At 40.2% G+C, this 19,535-nt stretch overlaps 1 pseudogene; it reads right to left on the bottom strand.

Annotated features, from left to right (window-relative positions):
• Positions 1-6,593: 6,593 nt before the first annotated feature.
• On the bottom strand, positions 6,594-7,455 carry LOC123822078 (annotated as a pseudogene).
• Positions 7,456-19,535: the final 12,080 nt, after the last annotated feature.

Below are 19,535 nucleotides of genomic sequence, written 5' to 3'. Positions count from 1 at the left end.
AACCAACTCAGAGAAGCAAAAGTCCTCAGTGGGAGGATGGGGGCCATAGGAGGAGGGATGGAATTGAAGGGGAAATTAAATATCAGTTAAAACATCCCCCTGCCCCAGGTTTTAGAAAGTGATGATTCATCATTACAGCTGTAGAAAGTAAGTCTTTGTTGCTCATTCTCTTTGCTGAAACTGCAGTATTTGTGTCTTGTTCCTGCTTGTATTTTCTTCATCATCTATCTTGAGTCTCTCACAACTTGATTGATATTGTAGTTTCAGATCACTGGAGTATTGTTTAATAAATTTTTAGAATACTGGCCTGTGGTTATATTTAGCTTAAAAAAAAGACTAGATTTCTTTGTATGTTGGAAATGATGAGGATCTAGGGAACTGAAAAGGATTATGATATCTATGCTAGAAGCATGTAATATTGTAAATCATATAAAATATGAAATGTCATTTGTAGAGCATGTAAAAAATGAAATAATGCCATTTGTCTTGAAAGATGTATGAGTTACATATTGTCAACAAATGTATTATTGCTTATAAGTGAAACCTAAACATTTCTGTCTTAGCCTGGAATCTTTAGAGTCTAAAACAAAGGTTTATGTGCAAATATCCACAGGAGAGTGAGATCCAGAAGTCACAGGTGAGAGACAGCATCGCAAAGCAAGGAAGGAGGGAAACCTGGAACAAGTATGCACTGTCAAGTCAGTTGTAACTGGGCAAATGATTACTTGATGTCCCAGGTCTGCCTGAAGAGCTGAATGAAATGGGGTTTGGAACCTAGCATGTGGTGGTAGGGGTGGGAAAAAGATAGAAGCATTCATTAACCAGTTCCTATGTCCATTGCTCAATATTTCACTACATGGGTGTCAATTGTCCCTCTCCCCAGTCTCAACAGAGAAGCCTTGGGGTCCAAAGCAAGAGACTGGCTTGAGGAGAGGCCCTTTGGATTGTATCTGTGTGAGGCTAGTTAGAGTCTGTGCAAAACCAGTCGCTATAGTGAGTGTTAGAACAAATGAAAGGTGACTCAGAGAGAATCTAATACAGAGCACAGGGGCATCAGAAACATCCCCCCACCTCATTATCTTATATGCACAGTAAAGTTACATTAACTTGGTTGTCAGAATCTTGATGCAATGAAGCTCCAGCTGGCTTAGTTGGGAACTCGAGGACTTTGCATAGACTTCCCCAAGTGTTGAGGAAGTTCTCAAATGGTGCCTAATAAAAACTTTTGTTTACTTCTGACTGCAAAACTCTTGGCTTCTGCTGTGCTGCCAATTCCCCATCTGACTCCAGGGCTGGTGATCCTTATACTTGTTCTTCAAGAGTTCAGCAGACTTGTGCCAAGTGGGAAAAATGTCATGCCTCAAGAGAATTGCTGGACCCATGGAACTTGATAGAACTTAGTGAGCCTGTTTGTTCCATGAGCAAACCTGATGAGCCCAGCCACTGTCTATCTCTGGGGTGTTCATGTGCCTCCAGGAGAGTGGGGGGTGGGGATGGTTCATGTGCCAGTGGCCACGTCATAGTAAGGACCGGATTCTGATCTGGTGCTCAGGCTCCCGAGGGCATTATAGCTGATGATGTCTGGTGTGTCTTACTACCTTCTCTTAGGGTTAGTTTTATTTTGGTGTGTTCAGGCATGTGGGGAAGGAGGAGACTTGAAACCTGGCTTCTGTTTCCCTCTCATTCCTCATATACATTTTTCCTCCACTGCACTAGTCTCCCAGATATGTCTCTAATATCTGATTCTCCATCACAGATATAGCTTCATATTTCCCCCAGAATTCTCCTTGGTTCCTATGTAAATTAAAGGTACAAATAGGCACTTGGGTGGGATTTGGGTTTTGCCTAACTCCATACACCAGAGATATACACATTTTGGTTCTGGCCCAGTTGGGATATGATCCCCATTACAAGTTACAGTTATACCTCAGTACTTGTTGGCCTCAGAACTCGTCAAACCCTGTACTTGTCATGTTTTTATGAGAAAAAAAATGTTTCAGCACTTGGCACTTGCTTACTACTCAAGCTCCCCTTTCTTGCAGTGAAACAGAGGTTGACATGTCAGGTTCACCATAGCTCATGAACAGTTCTGTTCTCCTTGGTTTTGGCACCTGTCACAAGTTCCAGAACTAATTAATGATGTGTACCGAGGTACTACTGTATATATCTTATCACTGCAGTCCTAAGGACTCTACTGATCATTCTACACATCAGGCTGAAAAAAACCTTTATGAATGTATATTTAATTTATAACTAAATAATCTTCTAAATGCAGATGATCTAAATTCAAAGGAAAAAAATGTAAGCATAATAGGCTTCAGTGAGTGAGGCACCTTCCGCCTATACCAGCCCAGCCTTGGCAGTCTTGTTGTGACCTTAGTGATGGGGGAAATAACAAGACTTCACTATTCCTGCTTTGTTGCTGGAGAATTTAAGGCACAGGCAGCTTCACACATAACCTAGCTTAGTGGTCCCCAAGCTTGACCGTGCATCAGAATCACTTGGAGGGCTTATAAACCATCAGCTGCTGGGCCCCACCTCTACATATTCTGATTCAGTAGGGATGGGATAGGGACCTGAGAATTTTCATTTCTAACAACTCCCCTGGTTGTGCTGATGCTGCTGATCTGACGACCACACTTTGAGAACCACTGGTCTGGTAGATAAGTCATTTCATATTGAAGTCTGATGTCCGTTTTGGCTTCTTTCTTTTAGGCCAAAGCTTGTATTATGGCCATTTCCAGTATTAGAGGTGGTGTTTAATATAATCAATCATTTTCAACTAGATTTTAATACTGTACTTTTTGTACTAAGTATATAAAAGATTATAATGCAGGTGGAGCATCTACTTCCAAAGTAAAAGAGGGTAGTTTTTGAACAATGTCTAGTGCTCTATACCAGGGATATGCAAACAGTGGTCCATGGGCCAAATCTGGCTCACTGTCTGTGTAAATAAAGTTTTATTGGGATGTGGCCACACATTGACTTCTGTATTGTCATGGTTACTTTAACGCTGTCACAGCAGAGCTGAGTAGTTGCCGCAGAGACTGTACGACCCTTGAAGGCAAAAATATTTACTATCTGGTCCTTTACAGAAAACATTGGGCTACCCCTGGTCTCTATGTTCCTCTGAACCACTGTTGGCTGGTTTAGGGAAGCTTTTCTCTTGAAACCCAGCAGTGAGCAACACCAGTTTACTTTAGCAGATATGAAACTTGAATCCTAACACATTTTTCCTCCCTTCCTCAACCCTTCTCCCCCAACATGGAAAGTGGCCCAATAAGTGAAATGAAACTTGGCCGGATCAGCGATATTTAGAAAGTGGAAGGTGAAAGTGTTGACATCTGCTTGTATTTTGTGGTCCAAGCTTCTTTGGCAGCATGTGATATGGTGAGAGTGTTCTGCTCAGCCAGTCATCTCACATTTTGTGAAACATCATCTCGTGTTACTTGACCTTAGATGCACGTATGCCAACTAAGATATGCAGTTTGATAAAAGATCTGCATTCCTTCCTGTACAGTGGCTTCTGAGGTGAACTCTTATCAGTGTTGGTAGGCTCAGTAAAGTTTGGTGTTTGTTGTGTTGAGTGTCAGCATCTTTTTGTACATGTTGGTAAACACATATGTATATTGTCAGGCATATATGTGTTTTAATACATAGGCATGTTCCTTGTACCTCTTTGGCCCCATCTCCTTTTTGATCTTGTTTGCTCCTCTGCAGTTGGTTCACGTCCCTAGAGAAGCAGATGTCAAGACAGGATTAGAAGTATAACAGGTTTATTAGGGGAAATGTCTGGGAAGGATTAAGGTGAGGAAGTGGGGTGTTCAGAGCAGCTTTACACTGCACTGCAGGTCTGACTGGAGGAAGGGAGGGGGATGGCATAGGAGAGGTCAGGCTGCAGTTACAGTTCTAGTGAAGTTGTGGCCAGGTTGCTGGGGAGTCCTTAAGCCAAAATCAGAGGTGTCCTATGTCCCATGGGCACGCGTCTGTGTTAGTACCCCAAGTCATAGGTTGGGGGCAGCCAAAACACATGTCCCCAGCCTGAACACAGTGGAGGGCCCACAGGGGCCCACCAGCTGGGCTGGGCAGGGCAGTGAGTATGCTGCCTACAGCGGATCTGAAAGGCTCGTTTTCATAGCCATGGCATCCTTACCTCTCTTTCATATTATCACTCGAGTTATCATTTTTAAAACAGAAAACCAACTATAGACTTCTGATGGTTCCCCTTTCCTTGCAGAATAAAGTCTGGGTCATTTAAGGCACTCTGCCATCTGATCCCATCTGCCTTTCTAGCTTTTTCTCCACCACACACACAACAGTGCCCGAATGTGTCCTGATCTTTTCTGTCTTAGGCAATTTGGCCACGTGGTTCCCTTTTTTCATATGCCTCCTTCTCTCAGCCACCCATGAAAATTCTACTTCTTTCAAAATATTTCTCCACTTTAAATGAAATGAACAGCTCCTTCCTTGAATGTCTAATTCACATAGAAAACATTATTTGAAGCTATATGCTGCATGCTGTGAAGTACAAAGATGAATCAGGTATGGATTCTGCTCTGAAGGATAAACTTTAATAGGAAAAGTGACATCCCACACACACAATATTAAAAGGAGAAAGCAAGAAAAGTCATAAGCTGGATATAGAGAAAAATGTGGTGGGAATTAAGGAGAGGAAAAGATTACCTGCATATCAGGGAAATCTGTTATGAGAGATAGGCTAAAGAATCAATAGGATTTAAGCATAAGGAAATAGGAGGGTGGGAGAGGGAATTCCAGATTAAAGAATAACAGGGGCAGAGGTATGCATTTCTGTTAGAACAGCTTCAACGACTGGGGTTTTTCAAGCTGCACATAAAGCCCATTAGTGGAGTGTGAAATAAATTTGGTGGTCCTCTTCAAAAAAAGAAAAAAAAGAAATAGAACAAGATGGAGAATGTTTGGAGTGCATGATATGTAGTAGGGGTATTATTTGTGAAACTTTTATCTTATATCTATATTTTCATATGTAGAATGGGTTACTATATAAATGTACTTCTTACTATGGGCAAGCTTTTATTTTATTTGAGTTTATTCAACACTATATATTTATGGATCATCTCTTATGTGCTGGCCACTGGCAAAGTCCTGGGTATATAGTGAGGAAAAGACTGACATAGTCTTTGCCTTCATGGAGATTATGATTCAGTGCAGTGATTCTTAAACTTTAGTGGCATTAGAAATACCTGGAAGACTTCACAAAACACATTGCTTCAGAGTTTCTCATTTAGCAGGGCTGAGATAGGGCCTGGGAATTTGCATTTCTAACAAGTTCTCAGTCGATGCTGTATACTGGTAGGGGACAACATTTGACACCAGTCTAGTGGGTTACTTAAATAAATAGAAATAAATATGTGATGATGAATTGTGTTAAGTGTTAGGAGGGAGAACAAAGAACTATGAGAGAGAATAATCTGGGAAATCTATTTTATATTGAAGGGTCACTAAAAGGTGTCTCTAAGAGACATTTGTATAGCAGGAACAGCATAGTCAATGACCCAGAGGACCTGAAAGCATTGAACATGAGCTTGAAACAAGAGTGGAAAGTAGGTAAGGGCCAGATCCTGCAAATTGGGATACACATATTCCTGGGGTGCATGAAGACTTTCTAAGCCTACACAGGTACATAGAGTTTTAGGAGAATCATCTTCCTTATATGCTCTCCCAGAATGGATTGGCCAAAGGGCCAGTCTTTTTCTGGTAGTACTCATTTACCTTTATTACCTATTTATGAAAAAGGCATATTTATCTCCTAGAGAATCTTACTAGGGTGACTTGTCCTAGAGTATAAAATAACTTGGAGGAAAAAGTAAGGAATAACTCAAAGTCTTGACTTTGATGTTAAAAAAGTGAATGACTCTCATCATGAAATAAAAATAAAATCTGATCTTAAGGTGACTGGCCTCTAGTTCTTTGCTTTCAAAAAAATTTTAGGAGGTTCAAGGGTTTGCAGGAACAACTATAAATGACACATGGACAATAACAAGGGGGGATGGAAACAGGAGGGAGGTGGGGAGGGCTGGGGTGGTGGGAAGGGGTGGGGGGGAAAGGCAGAAAACTACTTGAACAATAAAAAATGTTTTAAAAAATTGGGGAGGTTCTAATTAAGGGCAGGTAGGGCACTGAAAATAATTTTGATGATAAATCTGTTTGTAATTTTGATAAGTAACTAGGAAGGAAACCCTAGAATTTAGTGCCATCACTATGATATAACTTTCATTTCCTCTATTTATTTAGGTAGATAAAACAACCACTTTCTCAGTGCTCACCCCTATAAAGATGAAAAACTGAAAAAAGAATTGACTTTGTCAATTCTGTCACAGTTTAGCATTAACTAATATCAAATCATCAATGCATGAATTAATTGGGATGTTACTGAATTCATTCAGATTAGTTTCCAGTACAATATATTTGTATATTTAGTAGTTATCTAGAAGATTTATAATATATTTCTGTTATATTGACCATCTATATACTTGTAATAAATGTAATACTAACACCAACCAGAGTATTTTTCAAAATGTATTAGTTATTCAGTTAGATTCTTTGTAAGAAATTTAGAACACTAATTTGTGAGGATAGACTCCATTTGTGAGAGCAAACACAGAGTAGAGGTAGCCCTTGAGGTGACAAACAGCTTTGATTTTGGGCAGAATTTGTGAGTCCACAGCTTTCTGGTCAACCTTATGCTGTTCTGGAATTGTGTTTCTCTTTGTGTAGAAGCCCCACCCTCCAGGTATCTGGGCTTATGCAAGTTCTTCTTCTTGACATAAGCATCAGCAAGATATTTTGGATTCCCCACCACTGATACCAGTTTTGGTGGAGGTGGTAATGACAGATTTCTGGTGTGTCCTGCAGAGAGAAACTCAACTGAGGGGCAGAGATCCAGTCAGAAATAGCAAGCCACTGCTCAGCTGCTTCAGGAAAACCCACCCTATTGCCTCTGTAGTGCCCAGTGGGGATGAAATCAGAGTGGTCCTGAGAGTGATGCTAGATCATAGTTTTCTCACATGCTGACTGAAGAAGGGTTTGTGCCTGTACATCAACAGATCTTGAGACACATCTTCAGTAGGATGGTATCTGGTTATTTTGCAAAGTTAAACCACTTGGATACCACCATTCTTTTGAATATCAACTGGTTTTGTGACAGTAGTAAGAATCTTCTTCTTTTCCTTTTTAATTCTGGATTTAGTTGCTGAATACTTCCTCTTATACATGGCCTTTCTGGAATACATAGCAGATTGGGAATATGAGCCAACTGATCTGCACAGGGTTGGGTTTTGGCTGCAGGTGGGGCTTCCCCTTTGTACGCATTTTGGCTTTGAGGTTACTCTTCTTAACTTAGCCACTGGCATCAGCCTTCTTGGCTTGAGGTTTCTTCTCCTTAGTATCTAGTTTCTCAGCTTTTTTACCTACCATCTTGCAGGATAAGAAAGAGGCATAAAAGAACATTATAATGATAGGAAAAATTTTAAAAAATTCTATATCTTATCTATCTATCTATCTATCTATCTATCTCCCTACTACCTATCTATCTAGCAGAGATATATATTACAAAGAACATAATAAAATGATCAACAAAAATATGTTGAAGCAGAATATGAGGTCTGTCCATAAAGTATCCAGCCATGTACTATGAAAAATAGAGACATTTACTGAAGAAGATACAAGAAACATTGTAAATAGTACAATGGTACCTCAGACCCCTTCAAAGTAGGAACCATGGGACCTCACACAGTTCTCCCAATAGTCACCAGCTGCCCCATCATATTTTCTGGAATCTCATTGATGGTCTGAAATCCCTTCCCTTTCAAAGGTGATTTTAGTTTTGAGAAAAGCCAGAAGCCACAGGGCACCAAATCTGGGCTGTAGAGGGGGCTGAGTCACTCAGGTGATGTGATGTTTTGCCAAAAAGATACATGAGATGTGATTCATGAGCAGGCATGTTGTCATGATGAAGCTGCCAATTACCAACCAGTTAGTTGCCTATAGCTGTGGTCTTCTAAATCATCAGAATATTTTCCATGGAGGAATGTTTAAATTTAACATAAAACTTGTTGCAGATTCATTGCTTTATTCACTCAGTCATTTTGAATGCATCGGCCACACAGTACACACACTCACTCAGTGGAATCTACTGCCCCCACTAACCAGTACAGTGAAGTCATCATTTTCCACCCATGTGCATTCCAGTCCACTTTCCTTGGCTTCCAGGCTACATTAATGTCGCACAAACTGTTCTTGTTTTATTCACAATGGCTGGACTTTTTTCTGGACAGACCTCATATGAGTTTAAGGAGAAAGTGAATTAATGTACTCAGGTTGCCTTCAGATAGAGGGGAAGACTCCGTTACTGTCTAAAGACTGGGCTAGGGGCTTGATGCTGTAAAAATTAGGGGATTAGCCTCAGGAAGAATGGAGAAAGGAAAAGCCAGGGCTGTGAGCATGAGGCCTGGGGTGTGAAGGCTCCTATTTTTGTCTCAGCTCTTAATATACTACTTGAATTTTGAGAAGGTATAACTGTCTCCTTCAACTGATTTCCCCTCTCTACTTTTCTTACTTTGTTTCTCTTCCCTTCCTATAATATCCCCTTCATTCTCTTCCTTTTGCCTCTATCGCAATAGGGCACACAAGTGGAGGATGGGGATAAACATCAGGGAGGGTGCGATGGAGAAAAAACAATGGATGTGGTGAATTTGGGGAGGACATGGTAGGGTGGTGAGAAAAATAACTGCAAAGAAGAAGCCATATCATGTTTGTCATTCTTTCTACTTTAAGTCCTAAGCTGGGTTCCTGGGTAGAGAAGCTTGGGAGGACCTCAGTTCTGTCCCTTGGGTAGGGTAAGTGGAAGAGCCGTCCTGGCTACTCCCTCCATGTAGAGATGGGGAGGTTTCCTCTTTACAGAAGATAGATGGTGTAGCAGAAGCAATGTAGACTTAAAATCAGAGAGTTGGCTTTAGTGCATGCTCTGTTGTTTTTTCTGTGGACTTGAGAAAAGCATTGAGATTCCTGATGCCCAGTTTGTAAAGGAAAAAAATGGAATAAAGTGACCTGTATATTTCTTCCTGCTCTAATGTTAATGTTTACAAATTATGGAAATAGTTTATAGAAGTTCAGCAACTTTTACTTTTCCTCAAGATCCTTAAAGAAAAAAAATTACAGCTAACTTTCCTGTCCATTATTTGGAAAAAGAAGAGGGGAAAAAGGCATATTTCTCTTCTCTTTGAGAAACATCAAGATGTACTCTGCCCTCTAACAGTTGCCTGGGTAGAATTTTCCATCTTATCACAAAACAGTTTGACCAGGTTTCAACTAATTCTTCCTCTGTCTAGCCCTAATTGAATAAGAGGAACTGGAAGAGTCCCACGATATATGGGAAGACTGAAGAAAATAAGGAAGGTATAGAAACCACTAGGAATGGAGATAAGTTAAACATTCTGGCAAATTGTCATGGTGTACTGCTCATGCTGAATGGTTAGGCAGTTGGGAAGGTAGTTAAGGGAATGGCTCTAAATGCTTTATCTAATTGCAAACAGCTGCCGATTAGTGGAGCTTGACCAACTGTTTTTAATTCCACTCAGTGGCGATGAAGAGGAGACTTTTAAGGGAAACTAGAAGGGGCTGTGTGTGTGTGTGTGTTTATGCGTGTGTATGAAGTTGCTTATACTGTTTTCAGAGGTCAGAGAGTGCAGTACCTACTAAGAGATGTTCTTTGAAACCACACAAGTCTGCTTGATAATGATTTCCCTAAATCTTACCAGCATTTATTGAGCCTTTGGCAGGAGGCAAACTTCTCTGTTACCCAAGTTCTGGGATGACTTTCATGGGGAGTGATTCATCCCCCACTGGCGAGTGGCTGAACGCCTGTGCCAGTACAGAAGCAGCTGTTTAACGCAGGCAGTAAATCTAGAAGGAGCGATAATAATGCCACTTAGGAGTCTTCTCCTTGGGAATGTTTCATTTCACTTTTTGAATTAGAAAATAGGCAAAATTAGAACGTGGAAAGTTTTAGTTTGTTTCTTGTGGTTGTAAAACCTGGTACAAATTATCTAAATTTGAGACTTTTCTGGAAGATGAAGTTTTGAGTGGACTAGTCTAATCAATTAGATACCTCTTTTGATGTAATTGTTCTTTACTTCTGTATTTGCTTTTTTCTAACAAGATTAGTAATATTTCTTAATATTTATTTTTTATTTCCTTCCATTTCTTGCTGTACATTTAAAAATCAGTTATTTTAATGGTTCTGCATTGCAAACTGAAGAGACCATGAACTTGACTGAAAGCAAGGCTTCCATGAGGCCAGGAAGGCCTTGAAGTTCTAACAGTAGCTGCCTGACTGGTCTGAAAATATGAAAATGAAGACAACTGGCAGAAACTCTCAGGGAGGAAGGGGCTACACTCTGTCAATGACAAGCATCATGCATTTTATATTCTGAGTTTCAGTCCCCTAAAAGAAAAGTAAACTTCCTCACTATGGACATGAGCAAAGATTTATCAACAAAGATATTCTTCATAGCCTTGTTTACAACAGCACAATATTAAAAATGTTCTAACTGTTTACAATTGTCATTAGCTAAATAATTTGTAATGATCATATACAGATAAAAATGTTCTGAAAGTATATGTAAATGATCAGGGAAATGGGTCATAATGTACCAGGTGAAAAAACAACATCAAAATAATATATATTTAAAATTGTGTGTGTGTGTGTGTGTGTGTGTGTGTGTGTATGAAGCACCAAAGTAAAAAAAGAGCAAATTGAAAACAGTAGCAATGGGATTACAGGTGATTTTAATTTTATTTGTGGTTTTTTTCTGCATTTTCTAAATTTCCCCTAAAGAACATATATTACTTTTACAGTTGAGGGGGAAAAACCCTTACTTTAAAGTGAATTTCTCAAAATGTCAATTCTCATAAAGGATTTTATACCTTGTCAGGATGAAGCTAAGGAGGAGACTCATGTCCGGCAAGGGAGAAAAAAATCAAGAGGGACACCACTCAATAAACACCTAATTTTGTTTCTGGTGTCGTGCCTGTTTGAAGCACTCACACTTGCTTTGACTCACTTAGATAAGTCAGCTCCTCTAAAACAGTCACAATTTCCAACAGCTGTTTTGGATGTTTGAGGTTATGTTTTTGTTTTTAGTGAACTTCACTGCCTATCCCTTGAGCTAGCTCGTGAACAATTGCAAAGGAAGCCTTTGAGGCCGACTCAGAGGAAAGCTTCTAATCTCATGACATCCACAGGGATCTGAAAGGCTGCTCCATCTGTGCAGTTTCTGGTTTTCTTCCATGGCAGGTATCTCGATGTCAGAACAACAGCCACATCTTGGATCTGGTGGTTGGATGGAGAGTCCATGACCACAAGTGATTCTGAGCCAGTCCTCTCGAGGCAACAGGCACCAATAACTACTAAGACGTGAGTGACAAACCCTGTGTTTGGTATGCTTAAAACTTCTCTGGGTTCTGTTTTCCATGAAGTGATTCTTTTTCATGAATTCAGGGTTTGTGAGTGCTCTGGCAGGAAGCTATTTATCATTGAAAGCCACCAAAGGAAGCTGCTGTCATCTTTGCCCAAGACCTCTGAGACTTGCCTTTGAGTTAGAATCCAGGGGTTCTCAATGCATGATGTGGCAGAGTTTCTGGAAACTGATTTGGGGAAGAGGAAGCTGACTTATGTGGGAGTCACCATCTCAGTTGTCTGTCTCTGGCTCTCCTTCTTCCATAATGGCTTTTCCAAAGAAAAGAAAAATGGTGAAGCTTCTAATGGGACCTGGGATTTGGTTAAATACATTGTAGAGTGGAATGAAGTTTTATCTAACTTGGAAGCTCACCTTTGCAGGTTATTATTACCTGTTTTAGTTTAGTATTACTTCCAGTGTGCTTTCCTGTCCTTGATGTCCTCCCTTTTTTTCTTGCATGCTATTTGGGTGCAGAGTGATCAGACCCAGACTTGTTATTTTTCTTGTTATTTTAAAATCTATTTGCAAATAGTCACTTAATTGAGCATTTAATGGAGCCAGCTACAGTGCATGGCGACCAAGAAAAATAAAGAGCATAGTTCTTATATTCAGGGAGCTCCCAGAGGGAAAAAACAGGCGGCTAAACAGGGATGAGGCTAAGTGCTGTGTTAAAAAAATGATCTGTGCCCTGGCTGGTGTGGCTCAGTGGATTGAGTGCCGGCCTGAGTGATGTTCTGTCGTCACTTAGAGTGGAGAAAATGAGAGGCAGCAATTTATAAAAGTATGTAGTTGAGGGAGAAGTTGGTGGTTTTAAGAAATTAGAAAAAACTCAGCAAAGGTGAACAGTAAGAAGGTGGGAGGAGCCAAATTTATGCACATGGTATTTAAAAATTTGAACCTTATCTTAAGAGCAGCAGTAACCCACTGAAAAAGGTCTAGGCTGAAGAAGTGAGATAATTTGATTTTTTTCATAATGAGTACTGGAAAATGGGTTGGGGATATAGTAGAGTGGAGTCAAGGTTACAACCAGAAATGTAAGTCAGGAGGCCATTGTGACAATGAAATGAAAGATGGTGGTTCATTGGCCCAGGATAGTGGAAATGGGACTGGAGAGCAGTGGATTAATTTTGGACACTGCTGTGTGGTTGAAATGTGGGCCAAGGGAAAGAACATTCAAATGAAGGCTTCTAGTTGGCCAGCTTGGGTAATGAATGAATAGGGGTGCCATTAATTGGTAGGAAACAGTAGGGGAGGCATGAGTCCCTAGAAGAATGTCATGAGTTTAATTTTAGAGGAATTGAATTTGTCAAATGCCCAAGAGGAGATATTCAGTATGTAGTTGCTGTCCAGGTCTGAGCTCAGACAAGGGGTCTGAGATATTTGATATTTGATAGTCGTCAGCCTGTGAATGGCACTAAAGCCAAGGGAGCCCATGAGCTCTCCCAGGGAGAACAAGTGGGAAGAGGAAGTCTTAGAGCCTGGGGAGCTCCAGTATGAAGAGGCAGGCAGAGGAAGAGAAAACTGAAAAAGGAGCTAAAAAGTAGCCAGGGGAGATTGGAGGACAATCAGCACATAGAATCTGCTAAATGTCATAGAGGCCAAGAAAAACAGATTTCCATGTTTTCTAAAAGTGCAAGACTGTACTGTCTTAGTTCTGTACCTGAGCTCAGGCCAGGCCATCTCCGGGGAGGTCACGCAGTGCCGAGCCTCCCTTGCCAGAATCCTCTGTCACTATTCCAAATGGGTTCATTCGAAGAGACACTTTTCAGGAAACGATGCTTTCCTGTAATTATTTTCTTAGACAGATAAAATAGCACTTGCTGAGTCATAATTTACTTAAGGAGACCCCATCCCACACTTTCTTTCAACTTGCTGTCTCTTTCTAAGTGAAATCAATTAGATTCCTTATGTATTTTCCTCTCCTTTATCTTATCTCATTCCACTTTCAGGTCACTGTATTCACGGTGCCTCTGACCCCCCAGCATGCTTTCGGACAGATGGTCACAGACAGATGTGTACTTTGCAATTTAAGTTACCCAAATGTTGTGGTGTCAGCACCACCTTTTCTGGTACCCAAATGTAATAGTGCTTTGTGGCCAACTCGAATCTTTAGCTGTTATTGACTTCCCTGGTTGAATTACTCTTTTTCTTTCTATATCTGGGCACGCCTGGGAATTATTTTGGCTAGAATTAGCTATGTGCAGCTGATATCTCCAGCTGCACATTCTTTGGTTCTTTTTGGGTCTACAGAAGCTCTTGGTGTTCTTACTGTTTGTTCAAGTGGAGAGCAGTAGGGAGGGTGGCTCACCCCTGTATTCTTTAAAAGCATTAAAAATGGTTCTAAATTTCTATGGCCAAACCTATCAGCTGCCATGAGAAGGAAGAAGATTTCAAAATATATTGAGAACCCAAATGAACATAGTTACTGTTGGCAATTCATATTTTATTTCTTAATTACTAAATTATTAATAAAATGACTATGGTATGGTAGGCCTAATTATGCAGTTTAGCACATGAGAAAGATACAGTATTTTCAATTTTTTAAATCCTGACATACAATATGCCACAAAGACCAAAGATCTAATAAAGTCTAATATGGTAAAAATATAGGGATTCCTTCACAGCATTGGGAATAGCCTCCAGGCTGATGACTCCCAAATCCACTTCTCTAGGTCTGTCTGCTCTCCTAAACCTTAATCCAAGTTCTCTAATTACACATTGGCCCTTTTTACCTTAATGTCTTGCTAGCCTTATCGCACAGTCCTACTTTGAGATAAATTCCTGCTGAACTCATTTTCCTCTTTTCTAAGCATACTTCTCTTCCATTTTTTTTCTGTTTCCATCAGCTCTCCTGACCTGTCTATAATTCAAGGCCTGTGGGTTGTCTTTGACTTCACCTGTGCTCTTGATACCCAGCTTTTCCTGGTCATGCCACCAAATCACCTCTGTCCCTCCTTTTCTGTCATTGTGGTTAGACCAGCCCAGACCTATAGTTTTCACTGTTGTGGAACTGCAGACATTTTGTAAGTGTTAAGTGGCTTTTCTTCCTGCTATTTGTTCTCTTTAAAATCCTTCACATAAAGAGATGCCACATTAATTTTCTAAAACAGTGTATTTTATCATAATGCTTCCCTATTCTAAAGGATTCCAAAATTTCCTATTATCTGCAGGATGAGTCCAATGCTTCCCCTAAAAGACTTTCAGATCCTTGTGCAATCTCTTCAGCTCCCCTCTGGAATAACGTTATTCTAGTCACTCATTTTTATCTTGCTCCATTATTCCAAATTGCCAAAATAATTCTGAGTCTTTATGCCAGTTGCATATCCAAGTCTATACCTTTGCATGTGATTTGGTTGTTGGCAACTACCATTAAGTATGATGGAATAAGAACACAAGGATAAGCCCTAGAGATTTCTGTAGGACTGATTTTTTTAAAAAAAAATTTTAACTAGGGCCTAAGGTTGCATTTAGTCTCAGAAAATGATGTTTTGCCTTCTGTTGTAGCCTTACCTAAACATTAAATCGCTCTATGGCTATTTCTTTGTTCATTCATTCAAATACAATTTTGTTTGTGTTTCCCAAACACAATTCTTTTCTCTCTGAGTAGGTAAAGCTGCTTGGGATCCACTCCTTTCATGAAACATTGAGGTCAGCTTCTATTTGTCTGTTTGTTTACATTTGAGGAATTCGTCAGAGGTAAAAGATGCTGATGGGTATTGATTCCTGTGGAGAAGAGTTGGACATGTTTTGACATTGAGGAAATAAGTCTTACTTATCTATATTGTTCTGGTTCCTATTACTTTATAACAAATGCCCTGAACACAGCGGCGTAATGCCATAACTATTTTAGTATGCTTTGGCAGCAGGGATTTGAAAAGGACTGAGTGGGGATGACTTATCTGAACTTCACCTCCCCCATGTCTGAGGCCTCAGCTGAGAAGACTCAAAGTTGGAGGTTGACTAGACAGCTGGGGACTAGAATCATCTGAGAACTTGTTCACTTGCATATTTGACACCTGGGTGAGCAGGGCTTAAAGACTCAGATGGCCAGCTGGAGCATTTTCATGGGGCCTCCCTTTGGGGTTTGGCTTCCTCGCAGCATGGAAGCCTCGTGAGAGTCAGACTTCTCACCTGCTAGCCCAGTGCTCCAGTGATGGCTGTCCCAGGGAACAGGATGGCACTGCATCGTTCTCTACAACCAAGCCCCACAAATCACACAGCAGCACAACTAACATTTTAATGGATACAAGTGTGTCACAAACCACCCAGATTCAAAAACAGGGGAAATAGACCCTACCTATCACTAGGAAAAATGCCAATAAATTTGAAGATATGCTTTCAAATGACCACATACATAAACTGAGGAATTGGCTGTAGTTCCTGCCTTTGGAAACATGACCCAGGGGGCTGGTGTGCCAGGCACTTTGCCAGGTAACCCAGTGTAGGTATGCCAGGGTAAAAATGATCTGAGGAAGAAATACTAATAGTTGCTTGTACTTATCAAAATTCAGCCACAGTGTGATGTTTTTTTAGGATTGAGCCTTTTTTATTTATAAAAGAGAAATCTGGTAAGAACATATCTTTTTCTCTTCTTTAATGAGCTAGAATTGCTATTTCTTTTAAGACTTAAAAAAGGTGCTTCTGAGAGTTTCGACATTTGGCAGCTGGTAATAAGTGGGAAATGTCATTACATAAACCTCGGTTTGGTTAACAGGCAGGTGGTATTTTTGGAGAAGTCAGTGTCAATGTGAGGCTGCAGCCACACTGACCACCTCCAGCCCATCTGCAGAGACATTTCTGTCTCTGGAAAGTAAAGCCCCCTCCTTCTCACTGTTTTGACTGCCTCCCCCAGTTCCCCTTTTTTTTTGACCTTGAGTTTCAGCTTGATGAGTTGTCAAGAGGACTGGGCCACTGGATTCTACCTGTAAGGACTTCAGAGGCTGTGGCTGTGGAGAGAGGCAGTTTTCTGCTCTTGTAACATGTGTTCACATTCATTAAACGAATACTCACTGAGAGGCTTTTATGTCCCAAGCACTGTGCTAGGGAATATAATTACAAACTATGATCAAAAGCAGATAGTTCCTGCCTGTGCGGAGCTGCCACAGCAAGGAAGACTGAAATTGCAATTTGTCCAGCTATGCAGAAGAGGTGTGAGGTGCTTTGAAAGCTTATGCTTTCAAAGTGGGTTTTGACACTGGGAGGTGGGGGAAGGCTTCCTGAGTAAGAAGACTTGATGTAAGGGCTGAGGTATGAATAGATAATAATTGGAAAAAGAAGGGAGCTTGAGCCAAGCAGAGAGAAAAGCCCACTGAAGGAGGAGACAGGATGAGCGGCAAGGTCTCAGGATAAGAAGAGAATAAGAAAGGGCCAGTGTGAGGAGAAGTATGGTAGAAGGTGCAGTTGGTGAGGAGGTAGGAGCCATACTGTATGAAGCTTGTGACCATGGGCATGATGTATCACTCAGGGTTTTCTGGAGAAATGGAACCAATAGTGTGTGTGTGTGTGCATGTGTGTGTGTGTACACACATCACTTACATATAAACAGAGCCAATAGGATATATAACATATATCCTATAACCCCATATATGTCCTATATATAATATGATACATATGATATATATTCTGTATTATATATAGGAGAAATGGTAAGTTTGGAGTCTGTAAGAAGGCAGTCAGGCAGGCAGGTAGATGCTTAGGCAAAAGTTGATGCTGTAATTTTGAAACAGAATTTCTTCTTTTCTGGGAAATTTTGATTTTTACTCTTAAGTCCCTTAACTGATTGGATGAGGACCAGTACAGAATCCAGGTGATCTTGTTTATTTAAACTTGACTGACTGTAGATGTTAAGCACATCTACAAATATCTTCACAGCAACACCTATTAGTAGGCAATTAGTGGTACTATGGCCTAGCCAAGTCGACATCTAAAACTAGCCACCATTCATGTGAGGAGCTTTGTGTTGATGCTAAGAGTAATGGAAAGGCTTTGAAGAATTTTAGGAAGAGATGGAATGATTAAATTTGTATTTCCCAATTGTGCTCTATGCTGTCAGAAGAAGATTCATGTATATGGCCACTTCAGGTGTCCTGTGATGATCATAGGCACAGCAAACCACTCGTGGACTCTTCCAGGAGACCATCTGTGTCCCACATCGTGACTTGGCATTGAATTGGTCTGATGTCCCTTGTAGATGTGTTCCTACTGGGTCCTCTCAGGCAGGCCTTATCATGGTGTGTTTTATTTTGTGTTGTCTTCTCTCTCTCCCCAACAAGCCTGGATCATCCTTGGCAGCAGGGAGCATATCTTATTCACCAGAGCATTCCTAGCACCTAGAACAGTGCCTGGAATGTACCCAGTAAGCGCTTGTGGAAGAGTGTTGCGTTCCTCCCAAAGCACCTGTGCAGAATCAAGGACCAACAGTCCTATGAGTAGTTCTGCATACCAGAAAACTAACGTTCACATGAAAATTGTTATGATCTTACTTCTAGCTTCTTTTGCTTGCCATGGTATATAATTGCTTGTTTATTTACTTTATAGATTATCAATTTTGGAATACAATAAATTCTTAAATTAACTTTTTATGTTGAAATAACTTCAGATTTATAGAAAAGTTGTAAAGATACGATGGAGAGTTCCCACATGCTCACTCCCCAGTTGTCCTAATGTTGGCATCTTACATTATCACAGTGTGTTTGTCGAAACGAAGAAACTGACGTTGGTTCATTACCACTAACCGAACTCCAGACTTTGTCTTTCACCAGCTTTTTCCCTTTCCAGCAATGTTTTCTTCCTTTTCCAGCATTTGGTCCAGAGCACCACATTGCATTTTGCTGTCATTGTCTCCTGGTCTCCTCTGGTCTGTGACAGCTTTTCAATCTTTGTTTCTCATGACTTCGACAGTCTTTTTAAGGAGCACTGGTAGTTTCTCATGATCAGACTAGGGAGATGGGTTTTTTGAAAGACTACCACAGAAGTAGAGTGTCCTTCTTGTCACATCATATGACAGGGTACATAAAATTCACATGATATCACTGAGGATGTTATTAACCTTCATTATTTGGTTAACATAACATCTGACAGGCAGGTTTCTTTGCTGTAAAGTCATTATTTTCTACTTCCTTACTGTGTTCTTTGGAAGTGAGTCACTAAGTTTAGCCCGTCCCCAAGCAGGGAGGAGGGTGAAGATAAGCTCTACCTTCTGAGACGGAGAGTATCTGTATACATTATTTAGAATGCTGCTATAAGGAAGATTTGTCTCTTTTTGTCCATTTAGTTGTTTACTCATTTACTTATAACTCAGTATGAACTCATGTATATTTATTTTATACTTTGGGTTATAATCTTATAGAATGTTATTTATGTTTTTGCTTCAATTGTTCCAACTTTTCTCATTGGGAGCTCTTTCAGGTTGGTTCTTGTGTCTCTTTGACACACCCTCATCTTATTTTTTATTTTATTTTATTTTAGTTTTTGGAGCACTTCTCTCTTTACTCATACTACAAGGTACTCTGGACACTCCTTGTATTTTCCCTGTTCCAGTCCTAGAGACAGTCATTTCTTCAAGGAAACCCAGTTCCTTTTACTGGAAAATAGCATTTAGAAACCAAGACCTTGGTGCTGGGTGTGTTCATTGTTCTTGTGGTCTCGTTGCTCCCAGGCCCTGTCTGCAGACAGAGATGGGAATATATGTGTGCACTTCAGCCATGTAAACACATAGCTATTTATTTCTGTATCCATTTAACTGTATATACAGGGTCTGGCACAAATAACGCCTCTTTTTTATTATGAAATCTTTTAGTACAAAATCATAAGCTTATAATTCTTTAACATAACAATATCACACGTAAGCACACCATATGACATTTTAGGTGAAAAACTCAAATTAAAACTATAAATTATTACACCCATATTATTATCCAACAACCACATTCAAGCAGGCTTTACTCTTGCCAGACCCTGTATATTAAACTAGATATAAGTTTATACTGGTGTTTCTGACTATAATCCGTATCTTGATTCCCACCTTTCATTCTTGCT

This window comes from Phyllostomus hastatus, unplaced genomic scaffold, assembly GCF_019186645.2.
Source record: "Phyllostomus hastatus isolate PE091 unplaced genomic scaffold, TTU_PhHast_1.1 phas_contig_40, whole genome shotgun sequence".
Lineage (NCBI taxonomy): Eukaryota > Metazoa > Chordata > Mammalia > Chiroptera > Phyllostomidae > Phyllostomus > Phyllostomus hastatus.
Note: the sequence above shows the minus strand (reverse complement) of the source record. Positions and strands in the feature narration are given on the sequence as shown.